A 16186-nucleotide genomic window follows, 5' to 3' on the forward strand; every position below is an offset into this window, starting at 1 on the left:
CAAGGATGATAAAATTCAGGAACTGAAAATGGCTGTGTGGCAATATGCTTGGGGTTTTTTATATTAAAAAGTACTTCCTTGAATATGCAGGGCCTCATTAAAATCCTTTTGTGTCACAGAGGAACTAAAGGACCATGGTGGGCCCCAAATAGAGGAAACAGGTAAGTTTATGGCTTTTTCTAAGCTTAAGGAAAGAGGGTAAAGAGGCATCTAAGCGTTTTGGGTTTTTTTTTTTTTTTTTTTTTGGTTTGTTTTATTCTAGGTATTAGTCATCAGTTCAGTTTCAAGGAACAGAAATGGACTCACATCAGTTCATACAATAATAGGAATTTACTGGTCCTATAACTGTATAGTTGTGGATTTCAGGAATGGTTATATCCGGGAGCTCAAACAATATCTTTGGAGATCTATCTCTTGTCCTGTCCTTCATGTTCACTTGGCTCTAATTGTCTTTACTCTACACTGGCTTCTTGCATGTGGAGTACATGATTTATGCTACAGTGGCCAGACTTGTACCTTCCTTGCTTGTGGCTTCAGTGTAAAGAAGCTAAGTCTCTAGACATTGCAGGTAAAAAAGACCTAGGCAGAACTCTGATTGGCTAGGCCTAAGTTATAGTCCTACTCCTAAGGCTAGAGGGCTAGGGTGGGGGTCAGGCTCACCTAATCTCCTTGGAATGGGTCCTCCTTAGGAACAGAAGTGCTCTATTTTCAGAAGGAGGGGGGAAATGCAAGACAGATGAAAACATCAGATGTCCATTAGAACTGTCCAGCTACTTTGACCAGGATTGGAAAGGGACTGAGACTAGGGTCAGGTGCTGTTCCCAGGAGTAAAGACCAAGCAGTTGGCTAGAACTTCCATATGCTGTATAATTTAGGAAGCACTCTGAAGTGGCCAGAGTGTAGGAGGCTAAGAAACCCAGGAATGCTTCTTTGACCATATTCTGCTACAGATCGTGAAAACCCACCTAGTCAGCCTCACCCTGCTCCTGACACACTTAAATTACTGTTCTCTACCCCAGCGGTTCTATAGGTTGGGGAAAGGGTGACTGTGATGCTTCTCAACGTTTGGGAACTACTGATTTACATTAAGAAATCCAAAAAGTTGTATTCTGAAGTTCTCCTTCGGTATCTTGTAGTTTTAAATATACATTTTGAACTTTTTTGTTGAAACATGATATACTACGTACAAAAAGGGCACATATCATGAGTGTACAGTTTGATTAACTTTCACAGGCTGAACATAACCATGGAACCAGTACCCAGATCAAGAAGCAAAACATTTCCAGTACCCAGAAGCACCCCACTCTCTGTAATCCCTTCCGGTCAGTCCTCTCCTGCCAAGGATGATCACTATCTTGACTTCAAACAGCACAGATTTGCTTTTCCTGTTTTTATAATTTATAGGAATGTAATTCTACACTATATATTCTTGAATGTTTACCTTCTTTTGTTCAGTATTATATATGTAAGATTTATCTGTGTTATGTTTGTAGTTGTAGTTGTTCAGTCTAAAATATTCTACATTCTATTGCTGCATAGTGCCTCATTGTTTATTTATTCAATCCACTCTTTAAGGATTTTTGGGTGTTTCCTATTTGAAGTTTTCACTGCTGTGAACAATGAATATTCTAGTTCATGTCTCTGAGTGAACATACATAAACATTTCTGTTTGGGTTGTATGTAAAAGTGGAAGTTCATGGCTTTAAATATTTTGGACTATTAAGTAAGATTGCCTTTTAAATAAGTCACCTTTGACATTTAATGATAGCATTTAAGGTATTTCATAGCCTTCTTCACATTCTAGGTGTTGTCCATGACCTGAGGGGTACTACTTAATATCTACAATCAGAATAAGACAAGAATGAAGGAGCAGGGGGCTGAGACTGGTTGCCCCCATAAAAAGTCACGATCTCTCGCTCAGTTCCTGGGTCTGAGCCAATTATTAATCAGTAATCCACTGCCTGAAGAGGTAGCCACGTCTTCAGGAGCCCTGGAACACCATGGCAAGTAATGCTGTAAGGATTCTCAGTCATTTCCAAGGGAATCTATGGCTATTTTCTTGGAGAAAGGAGAATACTCAAACACTTTAAGGATTATTGGATACAGGTTCTGAGTTGGTATTGACGTTTGGAGACCTGAAGCATTGTCATGCCCCTTTTCCCACAGTTAGAATAAATAAATAAAATGGAGTTCTGGCAGTCTGACTTACAGTGGATTCCCTGGGTCTGCAGACCCATCTGATGGCCATTTCCTCTGTATTTGAGTATATAATTGGGATTGATCCTCTTGGCAGTTGGACTAATCTTCCCATTGGCTGTTGGCCTGTGGGGTAAGAGTTATCACAGTGGGGAAGGTCAAGTACAATCCTCTGAAATGGCACCCTGAGAAACTGTCCACTCCCAGCAAACAGCAAATCAAAACCAATATTGCATCCTGAAGGTAAGAGTGGGAGAGGGGGTGGTAAAGATACGTGCTGTCATTAGAGATCTAAAGGATGCAGGGGAGTGGGTGGTCCTGATTATATTGCTGTTTAATTCACCATCTGGATCACAGAAAATGACTATTGATACTGTGTGCTCAATCAAGTTGTAGCCATGATTGCAGTTGCGGTGCAAGCCATGTTATCCTTGCTACAGCAAACGAATAAGGACTCAGATACATGGTGTGAGGTGTTTGATATGGCAAATGAGTTGTTCTGCATTCCAATCAGAAGAGAGGATCAGCAAGTGGGGTTTATCCCAGGAATGCAAGGATTCTTCAATACACGCAAATCAATCAATGTGATAAACTATATAAACAAATTGATGGAGAAAAACTATATGATCATCTCAATAGATGCAGAGAAAGCTTTTGACAAAATTCAACACCAATTTATGATAAAAAGCCTCCAGAAAGTAGGCATAGAGGGAACGTACCTCAACATAATAAAGGCCATACGTAATAAACCCACAGCCAGCGTTGTTCTCAATGGTGAAAAACTGAAACCATTTCCTCTAAGATCAGGAACAAGACAAGGTTGTCCACTCTCACCACTATTATTCAACATAGTTTTGGAAGTTTTAGCCCCAGCAATCAGAGAAGAAAAAGAAATAAAAGGAAACCAAATCTGAAGAGAAGAAGTAAAGCTGTCACTGTTTGCAAATGACATGATACTGTACATAGAGAATTCTAAAGATGCTACCAGAAAACTACTAGATCTAATCAATGAATTTGGTAAAGTAGCAGGATACAAAATTAATGCACAGAAATCTCTTGCATTCCTATACACTAATGATGAAAAATCTGAAAGAGAAATTAAGGAAACACTCCCATTTACCATTGCAACAAAAAGAATAAAATACCTAGGAATAAACCTACTGAAGGAGACAAAAGACATGTATTCAGAAAACTATAAGACACTGATGAAAGAAATTAAAGATGGTACAAACAGATGGAGAGATATACCATGTTCTTGGATTGGAAGAATCAATATCGTGAAAATGACATACTACCCAAAGCAATCTACAGATTCAATGCAAGCCCTATCAAACTACCAATGGCATTTTTCACAGAACTAGAAGAAAAAATTTCACAATTTGTATGGAAACACAAAAGACCCCGAATAGCCAAAGCAATCTTGAGAAAGAAAAACGGAGCTGGAGGAATCAGGCTCCTGGACTTCACATTATACTACAAAGCTACAGTAATCAAGACAGTATGGTACTGGCACAAAAACAGAAATATAGATCAGTGGAACAGGATAGAAAGCCCGAAGATAAACCCATGCACATATGGTCACCTTACTTTTGATAAAGGAGGCAAGAATATACAATGGAGAAAAGACAGCCTCTTCAGTAAGTGGTGCTGGGAAAACTGGACAGCTACATGTAAAAGAATGAAATTAGAACACTCCCTAACTCCAAACACAAAAATAAACTCAAAATGGATTAAAGACCTAAATGTAAAGCCAGACACTATAAAACTCTTAGAGGAAAACAGGGAGAACACTCTTTGACATAAATCACAGTAGGATTCTTTTAGACCCACCTCGTAGAGAAATGGAAATAAAAACAAAATAAACAAATGGGACCTAATGAAACTTCAAAGCTTTTGCACAGCAAAGGAAACCATAAACAAGATGAAAAGACAACCCTCTGAATGGGAGAAAATATTTGCAAATGAAGCAACTGACAAAGGATTAAACTCCAAAATTTACAAGCAGCTCGTGCAGCTCGATATCAAAAAATCAAACAACCCAATCCAAAAATAAGCAGAAGACCTAAATAGACATTTCTCCAAAGAAGATATACAGACTGCCAACAAACACATGAAAGAATGCTCAACATCATTAATCATTAGAGAAATGCAAATCAAAACTGCAATGAGATATCATCTCACACCGGTCAGAATGGCCATCATCAAAAAATCTACAAACAATAAATACTGGAGAGGGTGTGGAGAAAAGGGGACCCTCTTGCACTGTTGATGGGAATGTAAATGGATATAGCCACTATGGAGAACAGTATGGAGGTTCCTTAAGAAACTAAAAATAGAACTACCATATGACCCAGCAATCCCACTACTGGGCATATACCCTGAGAAAACCATAATTCAAAAAGAGTCATGTACCATAATATTCATTGCAGCAGTATTTACAATAGCCAGGACATGGAAGCAACCTAAGTGTCCATCAACAGATGAATGGATAAAGACGTGGCAAATATATACAATGGAATATTACTCAACCATAAAAAATTAAGTTATTTGTAGTGAGGTGGATGGAAATTAAGTTATTTGTAGTGAGGTGGATGGACCTAGAGTCTGTCATACAGAGTGATGTAAGTCAGAAAGAGAAAAACAAATACCATATGCTAACACATATATATGGAATCTAAAAATGAAAATAAAAAGAAAATGGTCATGAAGAACCTAGGGGCAAGACAGGAATAAAGACGCAGACCTACTAGAGAATGGACTTGAGGATATGGAGAGGGGGAAGGGTAAGCTGGGACAAAGTGAGAGAGTGGCATGGACATATATACACTACCAAACGTAAGGTAGATAGCTAGTGGGAAGCAGCCGCATAGCGCAGGGAGATCAGCTCGGTGCTTTGTGAACACCTAAAGGGGTGGGATAGGGAGGATGGGAGGGAGGGAGACGCAAGAGGGAAGAGATATAGGAACATATGTATATGTATAGCTGATTCACTTTGTTATACAGCAGAAACTAACACTCCATTGTAAAGCAATTATACGCCAATAAAGATGTTAAAAAAAACAAAACAAAACAAAACAAAACTTATAAGTAAATAAATAAAATAAACTCTAACCAGAATAAAATGTTAGGTGCATATATATGAATAAAATCATTTAAAAAAAAAAGAAAGAAAGAAAAGAGGATCAGGGCTTCCCTGGTGGCTCAGTGGTTAAGAATCCTCCTGCCAATACAGGGGACACAGGTTCGAGCCCTGGTCTGGGAAGATCCCACATGCCGTGGAGCAACTAAGCCCGTGTGCCACAACTACTGAGCCTGTGCTCAACAGCCTGCAAGTCAGAACTACTGAAGTCTGTGTACCTAGAGCCCATGCTCTGTAACAAGAGAAGCCACCGCAGTGAGAAGCCTGCGCACCGCAGTGAAGAGTAGCGCCCACTCGCCGCAACTAGAGAAAGCCCGCGCGCAGCAACAAAGACCCGATGCAGCCAAAAATAAATAAATTAAATAAATAAATTTAAAAAACAAAAAAGAAAAGAGGATCAGAACCAGTTTGCATTCGTTTGGAATAGACAATATTTATTTAGAATTTTGCCCCAGAGATATGTTAATTCTCCACCCTCTGTTATGTGTGGTTCCGATACAGAGCTGGACCATCTAAACGTCCCAGAGAACATCACATTGATCCATTACATCAGTGATAGTGTGCTGATTAGGCAAATGAGCATGATGTGGCTAGGGTGCTGGCAGCCTTGGTAGGAGACATGTACACCTGAGGATAGGAGACAAACCTATGAAGATTCAGGGATCTGAACCTCAGTGAGGTTTTTAAGGGTTCAGTAGTCAAGGGTATTCTGGGAAAACCTCTCCAAAGTAAAATACAAAATACTGCATCTTGCATCTCGTACTCTAAAGAAGGAACCACGATGCCTGATGGGCTTCTTCATGTACTGGGGGCAACATATTCCATATCTAAGAATGCTATTGCAGCCCAAATCCCAGGTGACATGGAAGGCGCTATCTTTGAGTGAGGCCTAGAGCAAGAAAGGGCTCTATAGCAAGTACAGGGTATAAGCAGCCCCGTTACTTGACCATACTCCCTGGCAGAGCCTATAATGTTGGAGGTGGGAAATGATACAGTGTGGAATTTATAGCAAGCCCCAGTGAGAGAATCACAGCACAGACTCTAAGATTTCTAGAGCTGGGCCATGCCATCTGCAGCAGAGAGTTTTACATCTTTTCAGAAATAGCTCACTGGTATGTTACCGGGCCCTGGTAGAGATGGAGCAGTTGGCCATGGGGTAACATGTGAGCATACATTTAGAATTGTCTATTATAAACTGGGTTCTATTTGGTCTACCGAGTTATAAAGTCGGACAGACCCAAGAGCAATCCATCATAAAATGGAAATGGTACATCCAGGATTGAGCCCGAGCAGGACCAGAGGGTGTGAGCAAACTGCATTAGCAGGTATCCCAGACACCCATGTCATCCGCTACGGACGCACCAGCTGCCTTCACGCTCTGTATGTTCCCAACCAGCTGAAGGGGGACGAAAAATTCAAAGCTAGGGTTAGCTTATGGATAGGTTGGCTCTGTATGTGGGTGCAAGACAAAAATGGACAGTGGCTCATAAACTTCCCAGTGGGTAGAGCTTCGAGCATTGCAAGGTCATTCACTTTGTATGGAAGGAGAGGTAACTGCTTGAGATGTGAATACATATACTTTCCTGTGCAGTGACTCTGAAAGGGAAAGCACTGGAGGATTTTGACAAAGGTCAGAAGCAGAGGCATGTAGATGGATATATGAAAGTGGGCGTGAAGCATGAAGATTCTGTGTTACATATTAATGCCCACCCAAAAGTATTAACCACTGAAGAGGCACTAAAAAACCAAGTAGGCAGAATGGACTTAGCCAGTTGACATTAGCCATTCTCTGCCCTCAACCACCCCAGAATGGACACGATGGACAAGTGAAAGGTGTTGGAGATAGAGACTATGGGCCCAACAGTACGGACTCCCATTTGCCAAAGCTGCTCTAGTTCCTGCTGCTTCTAAATGTCCAGTGTACCAAAAACAGAGACTGAGCATCCAATGTGGCAGTATTCCTGGAAAAGCCCAACCAGCCACTTGGCAAGTTGACTGCAGTGGGCCCCCTCCATCCAGCCTGCACAGGAATGTATACCTATTTGGGGTATGCATTTGCCTTCCCTGCCCACAGAGCCTCAGTCAGCACTGCTATCTGGAAACTTACAGAATGCCTGATTCATTGGCATAAAATCCCACGCAATATAGCATCCGATCACGAAACCCACTTTGCAGCAGAGGAGGCGCAGAAATTACCCCTTAGCTATAGAATCCACTGGTTATATTACATACTTCAATATATAGAATTAGCTAAACTGGTAGACAGAAGGCACAGCTAAAGCACCAGCTTGTAAGCAAGACTCTGCAGGGATAAGTTGCCATCCTACAGCGTGCAATGTATACACCAAACCAGAGACGTTTATTTGATATTATGTCACTTGTAGGAAGAATGCACGGGTACAAGAATGAAGGGGTGGCAACAAGAGAAGGCCCATTTAACATCACTCCTAGTGACCCATTGGGGAATTTGTGCTTCCCATCCTCACAACTTTGGGCTCTGTAGGGTTAGAGGTCCAGGTCCCCAAAGGGAGTGTGCTAGGTGACATAATGGTATGATTGAACTATAATCTATGAATGCCACACAGGCACTTTAGACTCCTGTGTCCAGGACCAACAGGAGAGAAGAGTTGCCATCATTCCAGCCAGAACCAATGACCCTGAGCAGTGGGAGGAGCTAAGGCTGATATTGCACTGGGAGGGCAAGGGGGAGGGAGAAATGTGCACAACCAGGTGATCTACTTGGTACCTCTGTGGATTCGTTTTCTCAGTTATAACTGTGGATGGACTTACACAACATCCTCACTCTGAGAAGGGTCCGATTCCAAGGGCTTGGGCCCCCTAAGAATGAAGGTCTGAGTGGCACTACCAGATAAGGGAGCCATCAACTCCTGCAAAGGTGATAGAGTAGGATGTGGAGTCTTCAGAGTGGATAGTTGAGGAGAGAGAAGATAAATGCCAGTTATGGCCTCAAGACTAACTGCAGCATGGGGGCTGTGGTTTGGGTCACTAAACTGCCTCTTCTAAGTTTCCCCTCAAGAGGAGAGGTCCACAGGAACTTGGGAAGAACTGTACCCTGAAAATGGATAGAGAAGTCTGCCCGTGTGATGCAGTCTGTATAGACCAGGGTGAAAACCATGCGGGTTCACTGCTTAGGGCTCCCTTCAACAGAGAATCTCCTGTGAGGAGGGCAGGGAGCTAACAGCCCCAGCTGCTGCCTCTGTGAAATTCACTGCTGAAGGCCATGCTCTCCTCAGCCTGCCAGTGACTGCACTCAACAGGGTGCTAAAGCTGGGCCCTTCCTGCCCATGTGGGCCACCTGTCAGTCAAGGATTGCCTTGAAGTTCCCCATCAGCTGGGTCAGGACTTTCTCAGGGTTGCACTACAGTCTGAAGCTCTTCACACCCAATCCTCCTTCCTTCTTTCCTCCATTCACAGGTGTCATATCTGCATTGCCATCCTGCCTGCTTTTCTTCCTTCTCCCCTCCGTTCTTGAGAGGCTTTTCCTGCAATACATCTCTCGCTCCTCTAATTCCATCTTGGCATCTGCTTCCTGGTGGATCTGAACTGACCCACAAATCACACTTCTAAATAGTTCTTTTCCAAGTAACCAACTGTTTTTCTGGGTTTTTTTGCTTGATGAAGAGTTTAAACCTGAAGGTTAAACAGACACCTACCCTATCAATACAGGTATCTCTCTTGGCCAATTTACTGTCATTTAACTCTGCAGAGGAGTTACAGGTTATGTCAGTGTCTTCTAGAACTTGTACTAGGGAAACAGAGGTCTATTTTGTCTATTTACAGGAGGGCAAGTTCACCTCCAAACTTTCCCTGGATTACTTTTATGGTTGCCTCCCTTTTCCCTGCCATTGGACTCTAGCGGTAAGAATCCTGTTTGTCTCCTTGAAACCACAGAACTGCTAATTCAGATGAAATGACATTTCCAGAAGAACAGGAATTCCTGATTTAAGTGAGGCCCTTTTGAGTTCAGATGGATTTGTGATAAGTAAAAAAGAGCACTCTTGTTCCCAGACCAGCTACACACTGCCGCCCCAAGCTGCGGATTAATGGAACTGGCCCAGTAATAAACTTGGTTGGGATTTTCCTTGGTGAGATTTTGCGGCCACCAAAGAGGTTCCCTTGCAAGTAAATGAGTCTGGGTAGGAAAATACCCATATGTGGGGTTCTTATTGCCTCTCCTACAAAAACAAATCTCCTGGCAGTGATGAAACAGAAAAGACCGACTAAAGATAAACACTTGGATTCTGCACGAAGGCTTTTGGTAATTTTAGGGGAAATGGGCTGCGTCTCTCCCATGCCAGCAAATTGCTTTGGAGGCTGTAAAGTTTGGTCTCCGAACTCATTTGGCCAAGCTGCACAGAAAGTCAAAGGAAGATTCATTAGCAAGGATGAAATGTACCACCAGATTATGTCTGTCTTTTCAACCAAACAGACTGAGACGTATTTCTTGTGACGTTCAAACACTAACACAAAATGTTTTGAAACCCCTGTGACATTTTTTGGTGAGTAGAGTGTCTAAGGGAGTTTATGTGGAAGAATCAATATAACTATTGCTCCAGAGTTGTCAGGGAATTCACCCAAAGGGCCCCTCTCTATTAGTGACTAATTTTATTCTAAGAATGGGATCCACCACTTCTAATTTAAGACCTTGACTTGTGATGTAAAGTAATGAAGCATCAGCTCTTGGACACTTCAATATAACCTATCTCCAGGGCAGATAGAAGAGATAGATTTCTCACCCGAGACGTACTTAAATCAGAATCAGACAAAGAACTTTGTCATTCCTCGTTGAAAGGTACAAGTTGCCATACTTAATTGAATAAGGCAGTCTTTTTTTTTTTTAATATTTATTTATTTGGCTAAGCAGGGTGTTGGTTGCCCTGTGCAGGATCTTCACTGAGGCATGAGGGACTTTTAGTTGCGGCACATGGAATCTATAGTTGCGGCATGTGAACTCTTAGTTGTGGCATGTGGGATCTAGTTCCCTGACCAGGGGTTGAACCCGGGACCCCTGCATTGGGAGCTCGGTGTCTTAGCTACTGGCCCACCAGGGAAGTCCCAAGTCTTTTAACAATTGCAAGAGAAAACGAAAACTCAAGTTTTTTCCCTTGAAAGCCATAACAAGTTTTATTTTTACAGATACTGATACAATGTCTACTAGCCAGGCTGAATTATATTATCATCTCTAACCTGGAGCTCCTGGCTGTACAGTCAATACCAGAAAGAGCCTTGATGGCAGGTGGGAGGAAATTCACAGAATAAACAATAAAATGTCTCTTGCCTGAAATCTTTGTCTCCAAAATGGGAGATGATGATTCAGTAGAACTACAATGTGCAGCCACTAGGTTGGTACCCATGTAGTCCTAAAATTGTTTGGCTGTAAGGGCATCATGTGATACCTCTAAGTATTTTGTTGGTGATTTGTTTCTAAAAGGTAAAGAGCTAAGAGATTTTTGTTCCTGCTAAGAAATGCCAAGCATATGAACACAGGCAGCTATTCCATCTCTGAGTTTCTCTGCCTGGGCCTTCTTTCTGAGAGCTTCCTGCCTTCCCTTGAGAATCATGCTCATTGTACTTATTCTTGACCTTGCTCTGCCTCCTACCCTCCATTAAAGGTGATTAGTCCGGATGGACACCTGATTCAAGCTAAACCAATCAGACACCTTTCCCTGGGAATTTGGACTTGAGGCAAAAGTCCATTTCTCTTTCAAGAGAAACTGTATAATATGTGAAATTGTGAGGTGTAGACAACCATGTGCCATGTGGATTGAAGAGCAGAAAAAGCTGGGTGCAGAAAGAAGAGTGAAGAAGATATGCAGAGAGAAGTGGGGTAGGGGAGACAGAGAGAGAGAGAGAGAGAGAGAGAGAGAGAGAGATGTGGACTTTTTCAGGTTGTATGCAGTATCCTTGTAATTGCTCACTTTTGCTTAAGTGAACATAACTTTTACCTGCAGCCAAGAGGAGTCTTAACTTTTCCTCCCACTCCTGGCAAGTGTATGATATAGAAAATATGAATTTGTCCACCAAGGTAATCCTGGACTCACAGGAAACACTTTGATCCTGTAGGAGCCTCTTCTTGCTGCAGAAGAAATCTGCCTGTTTTCTGAACTCTTTCCCCACACCAGCCCTTGAAGGGTCTAGAAAGACTCAATCTGAGGGTCAGGACAGACTGAGGTTTGGGGGCCCCCAAGGATTTGGGGCTGTTAGCGCCCCTAGTTAAATGGCTAGGCTAGAGTGCCTAGTCATCATTTGTGATATACTTTTTCTGTAACAAAATGCATACTGAGTTCCAAATGACCAATTTACAAAACGACTTAAGGACTACAATCCTTTAAAAAAAAGAAGCAGCAGGGACTGCCTGCTCCATATTAATTAGTAGTGACGATTCACAACACAGAGGGGTTCTTTAATACACACAAGCACTCCGTTAATCAGGACCTGATTGCACTTTAAGTTCCCTCCAACACATTTGACTTTTCATTTATTTAATGAGAGGGAAGAGACAACTAAACTTCAATCTTCTGTGCATTGAATGGCTGTTAGATGACAAAGCATTTGTGAAATGATACTGTTAAGTCAGTGGAGGAGAAAAAACTTTAAAAATATCCTCTCTCTCTTTTTTTTTTTGAGGAACAGACAGAATTCTGTAATGCTCACAAAGGAAGAAGCAATTAAGACTCTGATTCAGTTAAGAAGATATAAGAGAAATATAATTTGAAAGCCTGGAGGCACTAGACAGTTTGAGTTCTGGCTCTTTTTTTTTTTTTTTCAATTTGAAAGCAGTCACTGTTTATTAACTGGCCAGATTACAGAAGTAATCATGGTAGATACCTTAGTGCATCCTTCTAATAAGCCTGTTGATCTGGTCTTCCCTGTTGCCAGCATCTCCACCTTCAACAAAATGGGTGGTCATTTTCTTCATTCCACCTCGTGAAGACAATTTGAAGTCGTTTGCTTCTTTGAACGCAAACGTTTTCCAACAGTATAGATCTCATGAATCAGATCCTCCATGCAGATAATACCGTATTTGCCAAGAGATGGAGCAATCGACGTTATCTGTCAGGGCAGTTCGCTTCTTGTTGATTTTGCCATAACCACGTTTGTAGATCAATTCATTTACTGACTTCAGGTTTGGGTACCTCCATGCAATGTATGGTTCCACAATTCTCAGCATGTGAATTGAAGCCTTGTTGAGCTTCACAAAAGTGCCATTGAAAATCTGATGGAGTCGGAGAAGCTGCAACACCTTTCGAACCTTTGGGCTCACACCATTGATACCTCTGATCCTGATGACAAACGTCAATTTGGGTTCCGTGGCTACGTAGAAGTTGCCGGCTTTTCCTGCCGTCCTAGCCATGCGAATTTCAGTTCTATACATCTGCCTGTATTCCTTGTGATCGTGCTTAGCTTTTTCATAGATAAGCTTCCTCCTTGCCTTTCGAAGCATCTTTTGGGCAAATTTCTTTCTCAGGCGCTTGATCTTAAGCTCTGAGAAATTCTTTCGCTTTTTCTTAAGGGTTTCTGACACAGCAGAAACCTTCTTTTTCTTCTCTTCCGCACCCTCCTTGGTTCCAGCCGGAAAGGGCTGAGTTCTGGCTCTTTTGTTACAACTCAATGACCTTCGGCAAGACACAAATTTATCTGAACCTTTGTTTTCTTATCTGTAAAATAGGTGTTCCAGTAAGGCTTGCCTGCCAATTCTTACAGAGTTACTGTGAGATTCATGTGTGACTGTACATGTGAAATTGTTTTGTAGTCTGTAAAGTATTATACAAATATTATTCACTCTTATTGTGACAATTGAAATACTAATAACTTTTAATTATTTTGACTAGGGGGAAATGTCTACAGTCATACGGTCAAATTAGGAGTTACTGTATGGCAGACACTACATGAGAATAAATTCACCCTCTGATCCAAGATTATATGCAAATATATATTTTTATTTAATTAATTTATTTATTTTTATAAGCCAATCTTTTTATTTATTTAGTTTTTTGCTGAGTTGGGTCTTTGTTGCTACGTGCGGGCTTGCGACGAGGGGGGCTACTCTTCGTTGTGGTGCGCGGGCTTCTCATTGCGGTGGCTTCTCTTGTGGAGCACGGGCTCTAGGCGCGCGGGCTTCAGTAGCTGTGGCACGTGGGCTCAGTAGTTGTGGCGCACGGGCTTAGTTGCTCCGCGGCACAAGGGATCTTCCCAGGCTCGAACCCACGATCCCTGCATTAGCAGGCGGATTCTTAACCACTGCGCCACCAGGGAAGCCCTCAAATATATATTTTTAAAGGAAACTTTTGTTGTTTTTAAGCATGTGTGAGTTGAACTCATGCCTGTAGGGTTAGCTCTCTGTGGAGCAGCATTTGCCTCCTGGGCCCTCCCTCCACCCTGTCTTGGTTTGGCTGGTCCTCTCCTTGTCTCCTTGGCTCCAAACCACGGTTGACTTTTCTTTACCAGGCACGAAAAGTGACCTCACTTGAGTCTGGACAGCTCTGAGACAGAGAGATAACAGTAGAGCTTGTATATGCTTGGCTCCTGTCAACATGACAAATAAGACAGGGGAAGAGAGGTGGCTTGAACAGCTGGTGTAACCAGATCTGGGACTTATTTGGGTCGAGGGAGGAGTTGAATGACATCGTCAACCAATGAATGTCCTATCAGGTGGTAAACTCTTCCAAGCTCGGCTTGAAAGACCACTTTTGGTCCTGCACATAGTGGGGACCCCAATTTTTTTTCCAAATTTATATACGTATATGTATAACACATATATATATATTTCTTGAATATATGAATAATACTGAGCACCTTGAAATTTCCCCCCAAACACTGGTAATTAGTTCTTTCATCACACCCAAAATAATATTAATAATATGATTTAGGCTTCTGAGGGTGATGATTCAATTTCTCTATCATGTGACACATTTATAGATCTACACAGATCTAAGTACATAAAGAGAGACATTTATCTATGTATTTTATTTTTATATAGACATTTTATTTTTTGGTATTACTTTAGCATCGTATTTTTTATTCATTTCCCGCCTGCCTCAATGTTTTTGAACAAAGTTGTAATTATGGTATTCATTAATACTTGCTTCTGGATTTTTTTCATCAAAAATTGTTTAAAAAGACATTTTCACATTGATATATTGTCTTCATAAGTACTACTTCAGATAGCTACCAAAAATTCACTGGATATATTGAGCCGTCACATATACTTAACCAATCTCATGTTAAGTGTTTAAGAAACTTCTAATTTTCCCCTACTATAGATTATGCTGCAACTGGCAACTTTCCAATACAGCTGCTAGTTAACCTCCAAACCATGCTTTACGTTGTTAAGCATTTTCTTTTTCTTTCCTTTTTTTCTGGGGGGGCGGGAGGGTGTGCTACACGGCTTGCAGGATCTTAGTTCCCCAACCAGAGACTGAACCCACATGTTGGCAGTGAAGTGGAGCCCTAACCACTGGACATCCAGGGAATTCCCATGTTAAGCATTTCCAAAAGCGTATTTTTCTTTTCTAAAAATATATTAATTAATTAATTTTTCCATTTAAAATTATTTTCTCCAGTCCCCCCCAAAATACATATGTATAGTAAAAATACTAAAGGATAAACAACTCGTGCACAGTACCCAAGTACAGGCTAAATCTCAGAAATTCCTTCTTCCTCTTGTCCCACTGCATTGCTGAAGTAACAGATAACAGTAGGCAGACCACAGTCCCATCCATCATCACCGTCATCATCACCTTTATCAAAATTATCTTCCTTAAGATCATACCAGTGATGCATTTTTTAGGAACACCAAAGTGAAGCCTGACAGTGAGACCCGCATGTGAGGAGAGTGAATGCAGAACTGGGTGGCAGCAGCCATCATTGTAAGTATTTGTAAACTTGCCATGTGCTGGACACTGTGGTAGACACTTGAGATGTGGTAAATTATGCATACACACATACCATGTCAAGGAACTGGTCAACTCTTAGCCTCCTGTTGAAATAATCTTCTTCAACAGTTTTCTGGACTCTTGATTATTCAAACCCTTATCTATTCAAAGTCCTTGTCTGTTTTGCTCCCCTTCAGTTGCTAATGGTGATTCTGCTCTGGGAATTTTCTCCATACTGGTTCAGCAAGTCCAGGCAGGTTCTGCCCCAAGGGCTCCTGGGCTAGAGTCTTTTAACAACTCACTCACCCCACCAAGTTTCTGACCATTCACCTGAGCTGGAATCATCCACTCAGACCAAGTCAGTGATTCAGAGCTGAGAAAAGCGGCCTGTGGCTTTCCTCAGGCAGAATGGCAGGCAATGGCCACTGGGCTAGGCTAGTGTACTGGACACTCCTGTGTGGAGAACACCTTGTTAGGCACGGGGAAGAGAAAAAGGAAAATGAAGTCCTCTTAGACTTGTCCTCCAAGAGCTTGCAATCCTTTTCAGGAGCTGAGTCCATATGTAGTGCCAAAATTACAGCGAATGGTGAGAGGGTGCCTTACAAACCGTTAAGAGGACACCAGTGGGTGCTGGAAGAGGAACAGGCAAAGTCATGTAAGGATCAGCATTCCCTCGACAAGGAATTATGGCCTTCAGAGAAGCAATTCCATAAGGAAATGCAAGATGTGTCTAGCCCTGCAGCTATTTACAATCCAGTTGGCGAGGCAAGAGATACTGAGGTAAAAGTTGAAATAGAATATAAAGAAGTGTTACGTGTGATTACGTGTCAAGGGAGTGAAAAAGACAAGAACAGCCTGAATTTAAGGGAAAGGAGGGATGGATGAAGGTTTGACCATGGAGTATGGAGGGCAGTTTTGAGCAGGGTTCAAACAAAGAGATAGGTGTAGTGAAGGA

The 16186-nt window shown here is 41.9% G+C and overlaps 1 pseudogene; it reads right to left on the minus strand.

Annotated features, from left to right (window-relative positions):
• Nucleotides 1-12170: 12170 nt before the first annotated feature.
• LOC101280928 (60S ribosomal protein L7-like) lies at nucleotides 12171-12950 on the minus strand (annotated as a pseudogene).
• Between the last annotated feature and the right edge of the window lie 3236 nt (nucleotides 12951-16186).

The sequence above is a fragment of the Orcinus orca genome, chromosome 5, assembly GCF_937001465.1.
Source record: "Orcinus orca chromosome 5, mOrcOrc1.1, whole genome shotgun sequence".
NCBI lineage: Eukaryota > Metazoa > Chordata > Mammalia > Artiodactyla > Delphinidae > Orcinus > Orcinus orca.